Source organism: Patagioenas fasciata, chromosome 1 (genome assembly GCF_037038585.1).
Source record: "Patagioenas fasciata isolate bPatFas1 chromosome 1, bPatFas1.hap1, whole genome shotgun sequence".
NCBI classification, from domain to species: Eukaryota; Metazoa; Chordata; class Aves; order Columbiformes; family Columbidae; genus Patagioenas; species Patagioenas fasciata.
Genome location: NC_092520.1, coordinates 83,270,633 through 83,286,600, shown reverse-complemented (window position 1 = coordinate 83,286,600; position 15,968 = coordinate 83,270,633).

Below are 15,968 nucleotides of genomic sequence, written 5' to 3'. Positions count from 1 at the left end.
TGTTTTTCATCCCAGGCAGTGGAAGTGGAAGCAAAATCTGATAGTGTGAGTGTGGTTTGCCTTCTGTTTTCTCTTAAGTGGATGTTTTACTTTTGTTTTGATTAGTTGGTGTTAGTTATTTCAGTGTTTGGTTTTCTCCACTTTCTAGCAAGGCGAAGTGCCATTTGGAGCACAACATTTGTTAAAGTTTTAATTTACTAAAGTGAATAACCTTTCTGGTGTCTTTGAGATGATTTGGGGTGCTTACTCTGCTCTTGTTTATAAACATTTGAAGGTTTTTTCTACTATTACCGCTGTTAGAAAAAACTGAACTCACCCTCAGGGGGAAAAGCAGGGAAAAAAAAACATGGACATAAGTGTGGACATATATGTAGTTATATATTACATTTAATACGAAAAACATCCTGTCATTTTCACGTGTAAACATGCACTGCTTAACTGTGAAGCTGGAGATTACCTGACCTGTTTTAACTAACACATTTTATCAGTTTAATGTATTTATTTCGAAAACATTTAGCAATGGATGTTATTAATTCTCTTAAAGATGTAGTGGCTAGATGCTAGGGTTAATCTTTAGCAAGATGGTTGTAAAATTTTTGTCATTGCGCTCATGAGGTCCTGTTATTTAAGGATTTTTTTTTTTTTTTTTTTGGTTAATCGGATGTTTATTTAAAAACATTTATCTCTAACAGCATCCAGGGTCTGATAACTGGCTTTTGTATTAGCTTTGTCTTAGTTCTTCAAAATATGGAATCTCTTTCTGAATTTTATGAATGTTAATTTATACGAACATAGCATTTTTTTACATTTAAAACTATATTGGAAAGCAAGAATAGGATTGTTGTTATCTACTTTCTTGAGGTGTACAATACAAATTTTCTGAAATGTGATGCAACCAGAAATACTTTACAGAAAGGTACATTTGCTCTCAGCATTTAGAAAATAAGATTTGGCCAAGATTAATCTTGAAGGGTTATGTTCTCTATGTATATGCCATATTTGATCTCCTGGATTTGTGCTCAAAATCTGATAAACTTAATTATATCAGAAAGAACTGATTTAAAACTAAATAAAACAAAACAAAATTTTTATTGAACTACTAGACACTTACTCTTTCTGAACTTTTTTGTTGTTGTTGTTAATTTGAATTAACAGTAAACATATACAAAATGCAAAAATCTCCTAGAAAGTCCAAGTAAATATTTTCTAGCTTAAGGGAATGATGAGTATTTTTACATCAAAGCTGAAAGAGCCCATGCTTCTAGCCTTGAAGATGAAACATTAGGTGCTACCTCTTTTGTTCCTACAGTAAGAATTTTCTCTACTATTGCTGACAAAGATTAGATAAAACTGTTTTACCTTAAAGGTTTATAATATATTTAATAGGCCTTAGCTTTGTACTTATCCTTCACATACATGACTTCAGCATTGGTATACTTACAGCTCAGGAATTTAAAAATTTAAGGGGGCCCTAAGAACCATTATGGTGAGTGCGTTTCATCCTAACTAAGACATTTCACAATTCGAGAATAAACTAGTTGATAAAGTTAACTAGAGTCTCAGATATCATGCAGCATTTTTTTTGTTACGAGACTGAAAAGAATCCTGCCACGAAGGGAAGGAGAAAAACTAAAATCTATTTTTGGTAGCTGCTGGCTTAAATTTTCTGACTCCTGTGTAGTAATGTGTTGTGGCATCTTCCTTGCTTAAATAACTGTCTGTCAATGTCTGAAATACAGTATGTGTTTTGGGGCTGAGATGACGTTAACATGGGCAGAGTAAGAGGAACAGGTTGGAGAGATATTTTTGCAAGCCTGCTAGGTACTATAATTCTATTACTGAAAAAAAGAGAGAGAAAAAAAAAAAGGGAAAAAAAAAGCAAACACAAACCCAAACCCTTTTTCCAAACAGCAGATGCACAAAATAAACTAGCCAGGAGCAGGAGTATTTTTCACAGTCATATATAATTTTTAACCAGTGCTTCACCTCTCTAAATCTTCAAGAATATACCTTTCCAAGTAAGTATGTATTTATACAGACACTCACACATGCACACACATAAAATACATAAGTTATTTTTAAAATTACTGCAAAATTTTGTTTTGTCAGTTCCGTGGTTTAATAAACATATTCAGAAGTCCAGTCTCCTTCCAACATTTCATTAAAACAAAATCCTCTAAAAGCAAACAAATCCTGTCACTTTGCAAACAATCTCTGGGCAGTGCAGGTTATTTTAATGGGTGCATCGTTTTAAACTTAGCCATCACCATCTGTTCTAACCTCTTCACAAATGGAAAAAGAACATAATTCACAGCTGTATTATAAAATGTAAGATAAAAGTGATTTAAATGAGTTTATGTTCCTTAATCAATAAAGTTTGCATCTGTTATGTTTTTACTTATAAATTGTTGGAGGACTGGAGAATTGATGTACCCAGAATGCTTTTTGTAGTTGTCTTAAGACAAATAAAAATTCTGAGTCATGTTTGTTGGGTAAGTTTAGGTCTGTTGGCAAAAGTTGTTGTAAATGGAGAAAAAAAAAAAAAGTTGATAAAACAAAACAACCCTGCCACAGAACTGCCTAGAGAATTCAAGTTCTATGAATACAACAGGAGAGAATAGGAAGATAACTGTGTCCTATGAGAAACATATTCTGCTTGCCAGCATTTCAGCAGTTCTTGGCATCTATCTGTTTGCTCTGGTAGAGACCATCTAACAATACTTGATGGGGGAAAATTGTAATTCTTGCTTAACATCAACTCTTCACCCCTGATTTGTTTGTTTGTTTGGTGTTTTGTTTATTGTTTTCTCCCAGAGGTTTTGTTTTCTTTTACTGTCAGCTGGCCTCTGGAGGGAATTAGGTCTGCAATGTATGTAATGCAGACACTTGCATACCAAGAACAAAAATCTGATCATCAGCTCTTTTTCCCCAGAGCCATTATCCAGCTGCTACAGTTAGGGCAGGGCAGATGCAGAACTTCACCTGTTGGTGAGAAGGATCACTGTGGTAGCTTCAGTCCCCTGGATTACATGGAACTTGTCAAAGGCACTGTCTTCATCCTTTTACCAGAGATTATGCTACAAGGCCTTAAGAGATCATGAATAGAGATGTAAATTAGGCATTCCTTATTCAGGGAAAACTCTAAGGACTGTGCCCAGAGTCACATCAACATGTTCAGTAATGAAGTTTGACAGTTCATGCCTAAGCTTTCAGGGTAAATGTGTGCTTGGAATGTAAATATGAAAAGGTAAAGAAATTCACTTTTGAAGGAAAAAAAAATGCATTGGTTAGGGAACCAGACTCTGTAAACATCCACACAGCCACTCTGTGTGTGAGCTCAGTGAATCAAAAAGTATTTCTCAAATGAGCTGAGTTTCTCACTTGTGAAACCACTGCAGAATTGAGTCCTTGTTTTGACAAAACTTCAAAAACATGAAAAGATGAAGTTGAAGTCCAGCACAGTTTGATTGTTTAGTATGAAAAGAAAAAAGAGGTGTGAAAATAGGAAGTACAAACTGTATAACTCCAACTACTTACCCATATTTTAACATATACTTGAATTTTTAACAGAAGCATCAATACTATACCTATACATTTAAAGAGCATTCTACCTGCTTCCAAAGCAACTACACCAATATGGTGTGGGTTTATTTGTTTAGTTTTAATATCTATTTTCTTTTTAAAAAAATCATATTTCACATTTAGCTTGCAGACTAGACATTCTATCGTCTCACATAGTGTGCTTTAGTCAATGTACTGGACATATTAAAAAAACCCACACCTTTCAAAAATGTATAAATTTGCATGAGATGAGTACCTTAAGAGTTCCTTCATTCTCCCAGGTAAGTGTTTTAAATAACTACATAAGTGTGCATTTGCTCAGTAGTCTGGCTGTTCTGCACATAAACATTTTGGACCTGTGTGCAAAGTGTTGCATATAAAGAGAGATAAAGTGTGCTCTAGCAGAAGTGGATTCATCTTCAGCTTGAAGTTGCAGGAAGTTATGCATGGAAAGGAAAAGAAAACAACCTGGAGATCAGGTTTGCAGTATTATGCTGATTACTTCTCTACAGGAGAAAGCCTCAAAAGATACTTTTCCAAAAGACAGAAGTGATCTTGCTTCTGTCAGTCTGAATTTGGCCCATAGTTTGCTTTAAATCTGATTATATCTAAATAAGTGCCATAATAGAGTCACCATACACAGGCAATTTCCAAAATCTCGATTACAATTAATACAGACTAGAGAGTTTTCAGTGGAAGGAAGTTAAAAGTACCAAAAAAGCCAAAAAACATCCTCCCCCCCAACAAATAAACAAAAAAGCCAGCCAACCAAACAGACAAAAAACACCAAAAAAAACCTCCAAAACAGTGGGGTGTGTGTGGTGTCGGGGTTGATTGGTTGGTTGGTTTGGTTTGTGCCTTTTTTTTTTTTTTGGGGAAGAAAGGAAAGACCCCACTGATAAAGAGAGTCAGGGAAGTCATAGATTCATGCTGGAGAATTTTCAAGTGCTTCATTGCTAAGACTTAGAAATCTTATTTATGCATGACTCTTGACTTATTAAACACATTGATATAAATCCTTAAATGTGTTTTTAGACAGTTTTATGAAATGCACTCTTAGTAAAACCATCGGTTTATTTAGGAGGGTTTGATAAGGTCACGTATGAGACAAGGGTAGTACATGCATTTACTTCATGGAAGTGGTATATCTGTATTTGCCTCAATTTAGTTATCTGTTTGATTGGGTTTTTTTGTTTGTTTTTTTTTTGGTGTTTTTTTTGTGTTTTCTTGTTTGTTTGTTTGTTTTTCTGAATATCAATAGAATCTCCTGTGACATACATTAACTAAAACTTGTCCCAAATCAGATTCCACAGTCAAAGTGGTGGGAATAACACAGATGGATTTACGGGATACCAATAAAAACCTTTTATATAAGAATGTCCTCAGAGACAAGACCTTTATATACTCTCAGAGGTGCATAAATCACTGACAAATCTGCCTGGCAAGCTTGCTTAGGAATTTGATTTATTAACGAAGTCAATGTAGGAGTTTGTAGACTTATTCATTCTAACTTGTTAGAGATGTTCTCTGCACATGTTAAAAAGCCACTAAATATGTGTGCGTGCCACTAGGTGGTAACTAAAGATATTATCAACTTATACATTCCCCCTTTTCCCTCATGCTTTATGTATCATGCACGAAGTGGTAGTGGTGTGCTGTAGCATCTTCTCTGAGCCTTTTGTTTTGAATATAATTCTCAAAGAACATGTCAAGGACTATGACAGTCTCAGAACCATATCTTTATTTTCAAATGAGAACTTATTCTGTACTGGTTATATCATCAATGTTTCATTCTTCCTCTGAAATTTCTCTCCATGATTTCTGATTATGTGGAACAAATAGGTTAGTATTACTGTTTGCATATGGGCACATATGATCATCTGTATCACATAGCCTTTTTCCATCTTAATAATTCAGGCAATTTATTGAAAATTGCCTCTCTGCAGCCAGGCTGGCACAGAAAAACCTTGCTCCCCCTTTTTCTAAAAAGATGCATCCTGCCTTTTTGCGAAGTGGCATTAGTAGTCCTGTCGACCAACAGAGCACTTCTCTCTATATGAGATTTTATTAACCAAGAGGGAAGGAAAAGTACTCTGAGTTACAGTAGATTGAAATTCCAGCAGCTGGATGTTACTGAATGCAGAAAAAGGTGAGGAAAAAAAACTCTGAGCTCCAGAAGTGGTTTGTCTGAACAGGGGCTGGACCTCAGCATGTCTATGAGCTGTGCTTTCTTGTAGGATACATTTAGGCATTATAAGACAATGAATGTACATCTCCAATGTATTAACTTTCCTATTATCTGTGTATGCAGCTACCATAACTAGGAAGGTAGGTGAAGGGGGCACATGTCTGTAGCTCATATTTACACTTATAGGCTTGAAGCTTGTGTGTGTAAAATAAACATGGAAATATTGCTCTTAAAATATCAGAGCCTCTAAACATAGTCTGGTATGGTCTTTACTCAGAGTACTGTTTTAAAAATATGAGATAATGTGCTGGGCCATTTGCTAATGCTATTAAAATGCATAGATCTTAATCACAGTTTGCCTTTTAAATGATATTCAATACATTAGTCCTCTGGTTAGATACAGTTATTAGCATCTCTCTTCCTAGAGAATTGTTAGCCTGCTATGCTGAGGCCTTACCTAGACAAATGTGTATTGATGACACAGTAAGTTCAGTAAAATTAATCATAAAGTCAAGCTGAAACAAATAAACAAAAAAAATCAGAATGTTAAAAAATACTGCATGTTTTATGGGTTGGGCAAAGAGATTTGCACAATCTCTTAGATGGCTTGAAATTGTGGTCCTTGTGTTACTGTTTTCAATGATGGAACATAAGTTTGCCTTTGTGATCTTATTGGAATACCGACATTAGTGGACTTTCTGTTTCACAGCCTGCTATTTTCTCTTTCTCATTTACTCTAAAGTGTAGGAGTTGCTAGTGCAGAACTCTGATACAAACTCGTAGCTTTTTGTGGCTTCATAAGAACTGAGTGGTAATCTGTGTGAAACACGGTAAGTTAACACCAGATTTGCATCTGATAAATGTTCTCTAAATTAATTGCACATATTAATTAATAGATGGCAAAGTATATATTTTTCTTCAGGGAATGAGCTAAATGTCTTATATTATTCCACACTCAGGCTAATAAGGCGGAAAGTGAGGTTAACAGAAGGCTCTTTCCTCTGCTGTGAACTTGGGAAATCCTCTCCCTACTTTGCCACCCACACTCAAAAAGTGCTGTGACTGTGTCTGGCAGACAGAAGCGCAAATATTGCCAAGCCAGCTATTCACAGCTGTATGCGTGTCTCAGCTGTGCTGATCCATCTGCAGCAGTTGCCATCTGCCAGTTGCTTTAGTGGGGAGCATCTGGAAGGTGAGCCATTTTAAACGGAATCTGCTGCACAATAAAGAAACAATTTCCTCCTTTCCTCCTTTTTTTTCATCTTACTTCCTTCTTCTGTTTCTTTTCCTGGGACTCGTGTATGCAGTAGGAATGGTGCCACTTAGCAAGTGCCCTCTGCCACTCCTATAACTGATAGTTTTATTTGCTACTCTCGTGCCAATAATGTACTGAGAAACAGTATTCCTTCCAGTCTTGTATGGAAAAAGGAGACTAATCGGAGTATCTGTGTTGAGGATGGTGCAATGAAATGTTCCAGTCCTCTGCCATTTTAATCCATTAGTAGATTCCTTGAGGAATACTATGTTATGTGACTTTTACAGAACAGGATAGGTCCATTTGTTTCCATTTCCTTATATTTCTGAAGAATTAATAGATAATGAATTATCTTTACAGAGATTTAGTTTCAATGATCTGGTTCTTCTGTTTTCAGTTACAAAATAAACAAACATCTTATGCTGTAGGCATCTCTTACAGTTGTGCATGTGATAATGCAGGAGGACTTACTATGAATAAACAACAAAAAACAAGAAAAAGGTGTGTTTCATACATAAAAGATAAACTGAAGCAGTAGAACTTGAGTATCTGAGAGCTCTGCAAAAAAAGGATACTGTAGTTGCATTTCCTTGCTTATGTTGGTATTGTTAGTATTCATGTTTTATGAAGAAGGGTTGAAGTTCCCTTTTTATCTTTTTTTTTTTTTCTTTTCTCTTGTAACTGATGAATTGAGAAGAAATTGAAATCGAGAGTCCTGTTTTGTAGTGGATTTTACCATGTGCAAGACTGTGTGGCCTTCTGTTTAGTACCATGTATGTTTGATAACAAAATTATCTGTGCCTACTGAGATTCTGCTGTGTTTCTTGGTGTGTCTGTTTGTTGTGGGTTTTGTTGTGTGTATGTTTGTTTGTTGTCGTGTTTTTGTTTTTCAAAATATCACCTTTAGATCTACCACCCTATAGAAACAAGTAAATAAAAGTCCTACTCCCCCTACAAATGGTAATCTGGGAATCAAAGTTAGGATTTAACAGTGACACAGCTAAGAGAGATGTTCAGATTTGTGTAAGCAACAGGAAACAAATACACCAAGATAGCTGTTTACTTCTTTGCATCCAGATCTTACCAGTGCTATGTTTGAGGCAATGCTGGCGTGTCGCTTTCACGAAGCATCTACATTGGCACCTATAAGCAGAAGAAAAGATTTTTGTCAGAATAAAAGAAAAATATTGGGAACTTCTATCAACTTTATTTTCCGGCTCTGTGGGTTTACCTCAGTTGGATTCCACGCAACTATTTGCTTTCTAAAGAAACCGATGTAAAATTCTTCCTGCTTTTTATTTACTTTTGCTTCTGAACAAGAGGTTGCCATTCCTACTTTTTTTTTTTTCAGTGCTTAATTCACGTGCTTTGAAAGTGAACTTCTCTTTCTACGTCCTTTGTGTTGATACAGTAGGCATTTATTTCTAGCAACTGGTTTTGTGGGACTCTGGTTCTTGGCTGTGAATCTTGGATTCTTACCAATTGTTCCTGTTCTGGGTCTCATACCTTTAGCTCATTAATCTAATGTTCTATAACTACCTGCTGGTAATCCTAGTAGTTGGGCCCTGTGTTCATTAAGCTTGCTCATGACTCCCATGTATAATACGGAATGTGAAATAATCTGTAATGACGAGATACACATGAAGCACAACCTTGCTCCTCAAGCAGCCCTCATGGCTTTAGTAGGATCACTCTTGTTCGAAGTGCTAATAGTAAGTGTAAACCTGTCCTATACAAATCCTAAGGTTTGTTAGTGCGCACAGAAAAAGCTCTTCAAACTTTCTTTTTTATTCAGCACTGAGCTGCTGTCTATACATGTGCCAGTATCTGATGGACTGCCAACATGAAGCTTGGCCCATGGTTAAGTGGAAAAGAGCAGGTCAAGTTGCAGTCTTCTTTTCTCTACCTAAGACCAAGGCATTTTTGTTGTCCTTGTGATCTGAATGCAAATTGGCTCATGGCTAACTACTCTGAAGGTAACACCTTAAAAAGGGCAAGAATTCCAAGTATTTTTCTGTCCTTTAAAAGCTAAAATAACAGTCATCCTTCTGCAACACACAGGTGCTCCAGGATGCAATTAAGGGTATAATTTTTACTGCTTAAAGCCCTAAGGGTGTCTAAATCCTGTCTGTCTGAGCTCATAAGCTCAATTCGTCATTGTCATTTCAAAATAAAATCGAGCTAAGGAGCTCTAAACTGGTTTTTCATTTTAATCATAGCCCTCAGTGTTTATGGGAGTCTTTCTTGGGTGTCTGCAATGCTGGCTTTGTGACAAGGAGAAGAGAAACCCTAACCATTCTCATCTGGGGACAGTCAGAGTGCTTGGCTGTGTAATTCTCCTTTTTAAAAAGCATCCAAACATCCAACAGCTACATAAAGCTCAGAAACAGCAACAAGTAGCAAGTTTTCTGTACACTTCTTTTGTAGTTCACCTCCAATTTGTCAGTTTGTCAGGTTTTTTTATAAACTGTCACTTTCTGATGAAAGACAGTAAGTATTTTTAGTTGCTGGAATAGTCCCCTTTTAAATTTTGAGACTGGTAATTATATTTAACTTAACATTGGCACCTGTTTGTATAACATCATCTGTGTGGTGGCCCACTACTCAGTAATAAGGGAAAACTACTGACTGGTGATTCTGCAAAAGTTGAAGGTTGTAACAACTCACTGCATCATCTTTTTTACAGAGATCATTTGCTGTTATAACTGATAGCAGTGATTAAGGAGATAGGTAGCCTTGAACTGAGAAAGGTAGCAGAGTACCTAGGTGTGATAGGACCTCTGGTCATTCTCTGTGATGATTTCTGAGCTGTGTCAGTCTGTATTTTTACTGTATAGAGAGAGCCCAAACTGGTCAGAATACTCCAGCTGAGCCTTTATTTCTGCTAAGGTGAGTTGCAAGATTATTTCTTCAGTCTTGCCACAAGAAGGATTTTTTTTTTACATATATATGTTAAGGGGCCCAAGAAGTATGAGTTCAAGTTACAGTAAAGATTGAACTTGGGTGCTGTGGCAGAAGAAATCTGTCACGGAAAGGAGACTGGAACTCTGCAGAAGGTTTCTTGGCAGATTGTAGCATCTCTGCCATGGGATGATTTTAAGAAAGGTTTACATAAAAAACAGGTCAGTTAGAACAAAGGTGTAGCTGAAACTGCCTTACTGTAGGGGAACAGGCCAAAATGATCTCTACAGGTCCATTCTAGTCATGTGGCTCATTTCAAGAAAATACTTAGAAAATTATATCACCCAGAATCTCTCTTACCTCTCCTCTGGGTTTGTGCCATTTTATCTCTCCTTTAAACGAGGGCTGTTTCTTAAGGTTTGGGCTGTATAATTGATCATCTCAAATAGATCTTTGCACAGTGCTATTAACAAACACCTTGCAGGAAGAAGGTTGAATTGTGTAGTCAGTGCCATTTGTTTATAGAAAGAAAGCCTCTACCCATCAGTGGAATTCTAATGCTCCCGTCTTAAAAGACATGGTGAATAATGAACACAGTGAGTTTTGTCCAGTTTTATCCAGACTGGTTACAAAATGCTTGAGGCAAGTTTGTGCTGCAAGCTCAAATCATTAAGGAGAGTGAATTTGCTGGAATGAAAAAAAAAAAAAAAAAGATTATAATAAAGCAATATCTCAGTACAGGGAATCACATTCTGAGCAGTGTATTGGAAAATACAGTGTTCTTAACTGCAGTTCATAGTAAGTTGCATCTTTTCATATGCCATTCTTGACATGAATCTTTGGAACGATTATAGAGGATAATATGATATGCATGTTGACATGAATAGGTATAACACTTCATCTCAGTGACACCTCATGCCTACAAAATTCAGAAAGATTACTGTACTAGAAGCAGCTGAAAGCAGTCTTTAAAGCAGCAAATATAATACTTTAGTTTGCAGAATTCCATGAGTGAAATATTGATGTTTTTGAGGAGAAGTGAGCTGTGGATATTTAAACATCTTAATCTCTTTCTATGAGTTACTGTGCAAGACAGCTTCTTCCTGAAGCTAGAAATTAAAATGAATTAAAAATTCAGCAAATGCCAAACCAATTATTTCTTATGATATTCTTATGACTTCTTATGATGTTTAACATTTGCTAATGTGTTTTTTATGCACAATATGTTTCCTAGCTCTGTTAAGCATTTATTTACCAAGAAGGTGGTCAAACACTGGGACAAGTTCCCTAGAGAGGTGGTCAATGCCCCAGACCTGTCAGTGTTTAAGAGGCATTTAGACAATGCCCTTGATAACGTGCTTCAACTTTTGCTCAGCCCTGAAGTGGTCAGATAGTTGGACTAGGTGATCATTGTAGGTCTCTTGTATTCTATTTTAATCTTTCAGAGACTGAAGGAATGAGCATATATTTTAGTATGAAAGCATTCTCAGGTGAAATTCAACTAAAAAAACCAAACCTACATTCCTTTAACAAGACAAGTTACTTTGTTGCTCCAAATAGGACCAAAATTTGAGCTCAGATTCATGCAGATTTGTGGGAAGTTCTACTTGGAAATTATAAAGTAATTTCACCAGGTAAAAAGTAAGCTGATAAAGCACATCTTATTAAAACAAACCCAAAAAAGTTTATTTTTTAATTCCTTGCTAATTTTCATGGAACAGATCTGATATAAATGTCTTAAAGAAGCCTGAGGAGGCCATTTCCTACCTCCGCAGCTACCTTTTCAAAGTTGTTATTATTATTTCTGAATAAACTATGTATATTTTTCTTTCCTGCTTTTGGCACTTTCACATATGTGTTGAGAACAGAACTGATTCATTTAAAAGGCACTAAAAAAAAAAAAAAAGGACGTCTCCCTTTTTCTCTCTTTTTCTCTGCTTTTTCCTAGGTAAGATCTGCTCAGGAGCAAACAGAGTTGCTCGGAAGCAGAGGGGTTCCATGAGTTTTTTAACTGAGATACTTAGTGGCTCATGACTCTATTTTGGTTTTGCTCAGGTAAAAAAAAAAAAAACAACAAATTAAAAAAACAAATTAGGAAGGCTCTTAGCTGACCAGGCTTAACAATGATATGTAAAGTGAAAATCCTATGCTCTACAGTACAGGGAAGGTGGTGTATTGCACTGACTGCCTGCTTGTCAGACAGCTGAAATGCACTGTGGCTGAAATAAAACCTCTGTGACATTTCTACTAGGCATGTTGTTTGATTAAAACAAGATCTCACTTTTCTTCCTTGTCTAAAAAACAAGCAAATAAACAAACCCTGCATCAACAACTTTATGTGCCCTTCCATGTGAGCCTGCAGAATTATGATATGGGGTGGTATGGGATGGGGAGGAGAAGCAGAAGTAACATCATTTGCACAAAAGGCATCTATATGGAAAATCAGTGGGGGGAACACAGAGATCATAACAAAGAATGATAGAGCTAAATGCTCTTAATTGTTTTTACTCATAGCATTAGGGTTGTTTTCTCTCTGGTCTATATGAAGCAAAATATAAGCGCTTAGAGTCATACAGCCTAAGCTGCTATAATATTTTTTTTTTTTATATAATGAAAAAATAGCTTTGCCATTAACTGATTTTGGAGAATAAGACAGAATAAAAGAAAGACAAAACATAAAACAAAATAAACAAAACAACAACAAAAACAGCACACAAACCAACTCCAGCCTCCACTGCTAAAATCTTAAATGGGAATTTGGATTTTATCTTAATTTGGGTCATTATTTTATATTCATTGTTTTCATTTGGATTTCTGTCACAAGATGTGTTTTAGAAACAGAGCCCAAAATGGTGCATATGCATAGGCATATTGAAAGGTTTATATAAGCAATCGTTGAAACATTGTTCTTGATAATCAGATTATCTTTTATTCCATATGGTTCTCTAATACTAAAATTCAAACTCCGGACTGCAGTTCCTTTTAAAATTGAAGCTGTATAACTTAGACATATTTTTGGACAGTAAGTTCTGTATTAAAGTTCTTCTAAATTTCCAGCGTATGATCTACTAAAGGTAAGCTAATAAGATTAAAGAAAACATTGCACTGGAAATAATTGTAGTTATTAAAGGTATGGTGGTGGTGTCAATACGTGTTTGTTTTGTTTTGTTTTTATTTTTTTTAAGTTGATAAAAAATAATAGGCTGAGTGGTTTTTTATTCCCATTTTATGACTCTTAAACTGCATTAGCTGGGTTTTTAGGATAAAGAGTTACTTTTTCTGTGTGTCATTCTTATTGTGGTATTTTGGTTTACTCAGAGACAGTTAAAATGAATTAATTCCTACCAGGTGCTGTCTTTCTTAATATATGGTACTTTAGGAAACTGCAAGCATTTTTGTATTTGCATTTATGCAGTGAGACAGGTTTAGGAGTGCCACCAAATTCAGTAACAATTCGAGCTGCTTTAGATTTGGATATTGGTTGGAACACAACACAATGACTCCAGGTAAAGCTACTGTGTGTAATTCTACAAAATGTACTGACAAAGTTGCCCTTGAGTCTAGTAGGGCCAGAGTGGTTTTGTTTTAAAATTTTCAATATATGGCTGGGTATACTACTTACCATTCAAATCTTTTGCTTTTTAAGATAGTTTGTGTTGTTCACATGATGCTAGAAGTTATTGCACAATTGCTGTGATCCACATGCATTATGGTACATTATGAGAATGTAATATGAATGAAAAAAAATGAGGTAACTATTAGAAATTGAATATTATTGCCATTATTATTTTGAAAAACAAGATGATTTCATGCATTGTGTTTGAGGAAGAGCTATGGATTTTCCTCAGCAAAAAATGGAGCAATAGTATCTTTTTGTCAGAACACTGGAGCTAACTAAAAATGTGTACTTATGAAGAGGAAAAAGAAAATTAAACATTTTCTATGCTGGGGACTAATTTATAACCATGTAATTACAAAGAGTAGTATGATCAGTTCCTGTAAAACATGCAGATCTAAAAGAAGTTAATATCTGACTTGGAGACCTCATCCATGCAAAGTTATAAAACATAACATTGCTGAATGAGTAAGCTATATGCTTTTAGCAAAGGCTAGTATCTATGATGAATTGTATTTGTGAAAGGTAATTTAGTAATTTCTGCAGAAGTATGGATGCTAGGATAATTTTTATTTGCTTTTTGCTTGGAGTATTGGCAATCTGTCTGCATGAATTAGCTCCACCTTTTGTGTGGTGGAACCTTCTTCTCCCCAGCTCTTAAAATGTTTTGCCAGCGGCCGTGCAGTGTAGATACCATTGCTGTAGTTAATCACTGATGTGACTCTCCAAGTACGTGAGGAATACTGAGTCGTTCCTTCTTTCTGTAGTAGAGCAGAACCACATATAAATGCAAAGCATTAGACTGAAATTACATTTGAAGGCTTCAATACAATACAGCTCAATGGTTTCTTTTTGCCTTAGAGGCAACAGTGAGAAAACATAGTACATAATAAGAATTTTAACTACAGTTCTGCTTTTTATTATCTGATGCTGAGAAAGACATACTTCTGGGAATCATAAACCAGAAATGACTAGTAGATAAAGTATAGGTGATGATGAATATGTTCTTCCAATCACCACCAATACTCTTCTTATCTTCATATATTCTCCTTTTCTTTCTCCTTTTTTTTTTTGTTTTTTTTGTTTGTTTGTTCCTATCTTGCATTATATTCTCTGATAGTTGCTTTTAAATACAGTACAAATTATCCACAGGAAAGCTGCAAGTCTAAAGCTAAAAATGAATTATTATCAATTACCTTAGTAAAAGAAAAACAACTTTTTAACTCAGGTTTATGACTGACATGACAGTTGGCTTCAACAGGTTTAAACATGAATTAAATTTGCCTTGAACCTTCTGAGCTAAGTAGCTTTTCAAAGTAGAATAACATTGGCAAAAATATACAGTTCAATTCTACATACGTTATATAGGGGATAAGAGAGGTAAACAGTTTGGTTTTTTTTGTTGTTGTTGTTTTGTTTTTGTTTTTGTTTTTTTTTTTTTAAGTGAGGCTGAAATACTAGATGTTTTGATTTTTTGTTTGTTTGTTTGTTTGTTTTAATTATTATCTCTGACCTGTATGCCTTCACCCAAGAACTGGGTAATCTACATGATGGGAGCTCATATCTTTTCTTCTTACACTTGAAACCTGCACTGTGAAAAACAAGCAAACAAACAAAAAAAAAACCCCACACAAAACCAAAACACAGTAAAATGAAGGCACTGTTTGAAAAACCTAAAATATTTAAATACTTTTGTATTTTTGTCACTATATTTATTACAATGATGTGAAAATTGTGCATTTTTTAATTTGCAGAAAGGAAAACATGTTTATGTATTTGAAAGTACTTATCAATGTATACATAGCTTTGATTTATTTCACTCAATGTGGCACAAGCAGCACAATGGAAGAAAAGCCAACTACAAGGCTTTTTTGTGTGTATGTCTTCAAAAACCAACCACCCAACCGACCAACAACCACAAGTGAAAACAAACAAAACCACAAACAAATAAACAACTTATCCCACACAGCAAAACCTCTAAGGAGGAAGTGTTTTGGGATAGAAGTTTGTGGGTTTTGGTATAAATGGTGTGGCCATTTTAAACTCACTTTGTAAGTTCAGTAAGGTGAACAGGGAGTAATGAAAGTATGAAGTTGAGTTTCACTTCACAGATTCTGTGGTTTCTTTTTCATTTGAACTGAAGAAAAGCAAATTTCACAACAATTATTCTTCAGTGTTGAATTTTAAGTCTCAGATACTTATTATTTCCTGTAAGGACATGTGTCCTAGTGTAGCATAATCTCATGATAATTCAGCACCTCCTAGTAGCAAAGAAAAATATAAATATTTTTATGCACCAGTACTGCAAGGGAAAAGAACTGAGAATTGCAAGTAAGCGTGGTGAGATATCTGCTAGGATTTCAAAGAAAAGTGAAACATGGATTTTTAATTTTTTTTTTTTTTTCCCCTGTACAAGATACCATTCCAAAAAGTCTTGGACATCTAGT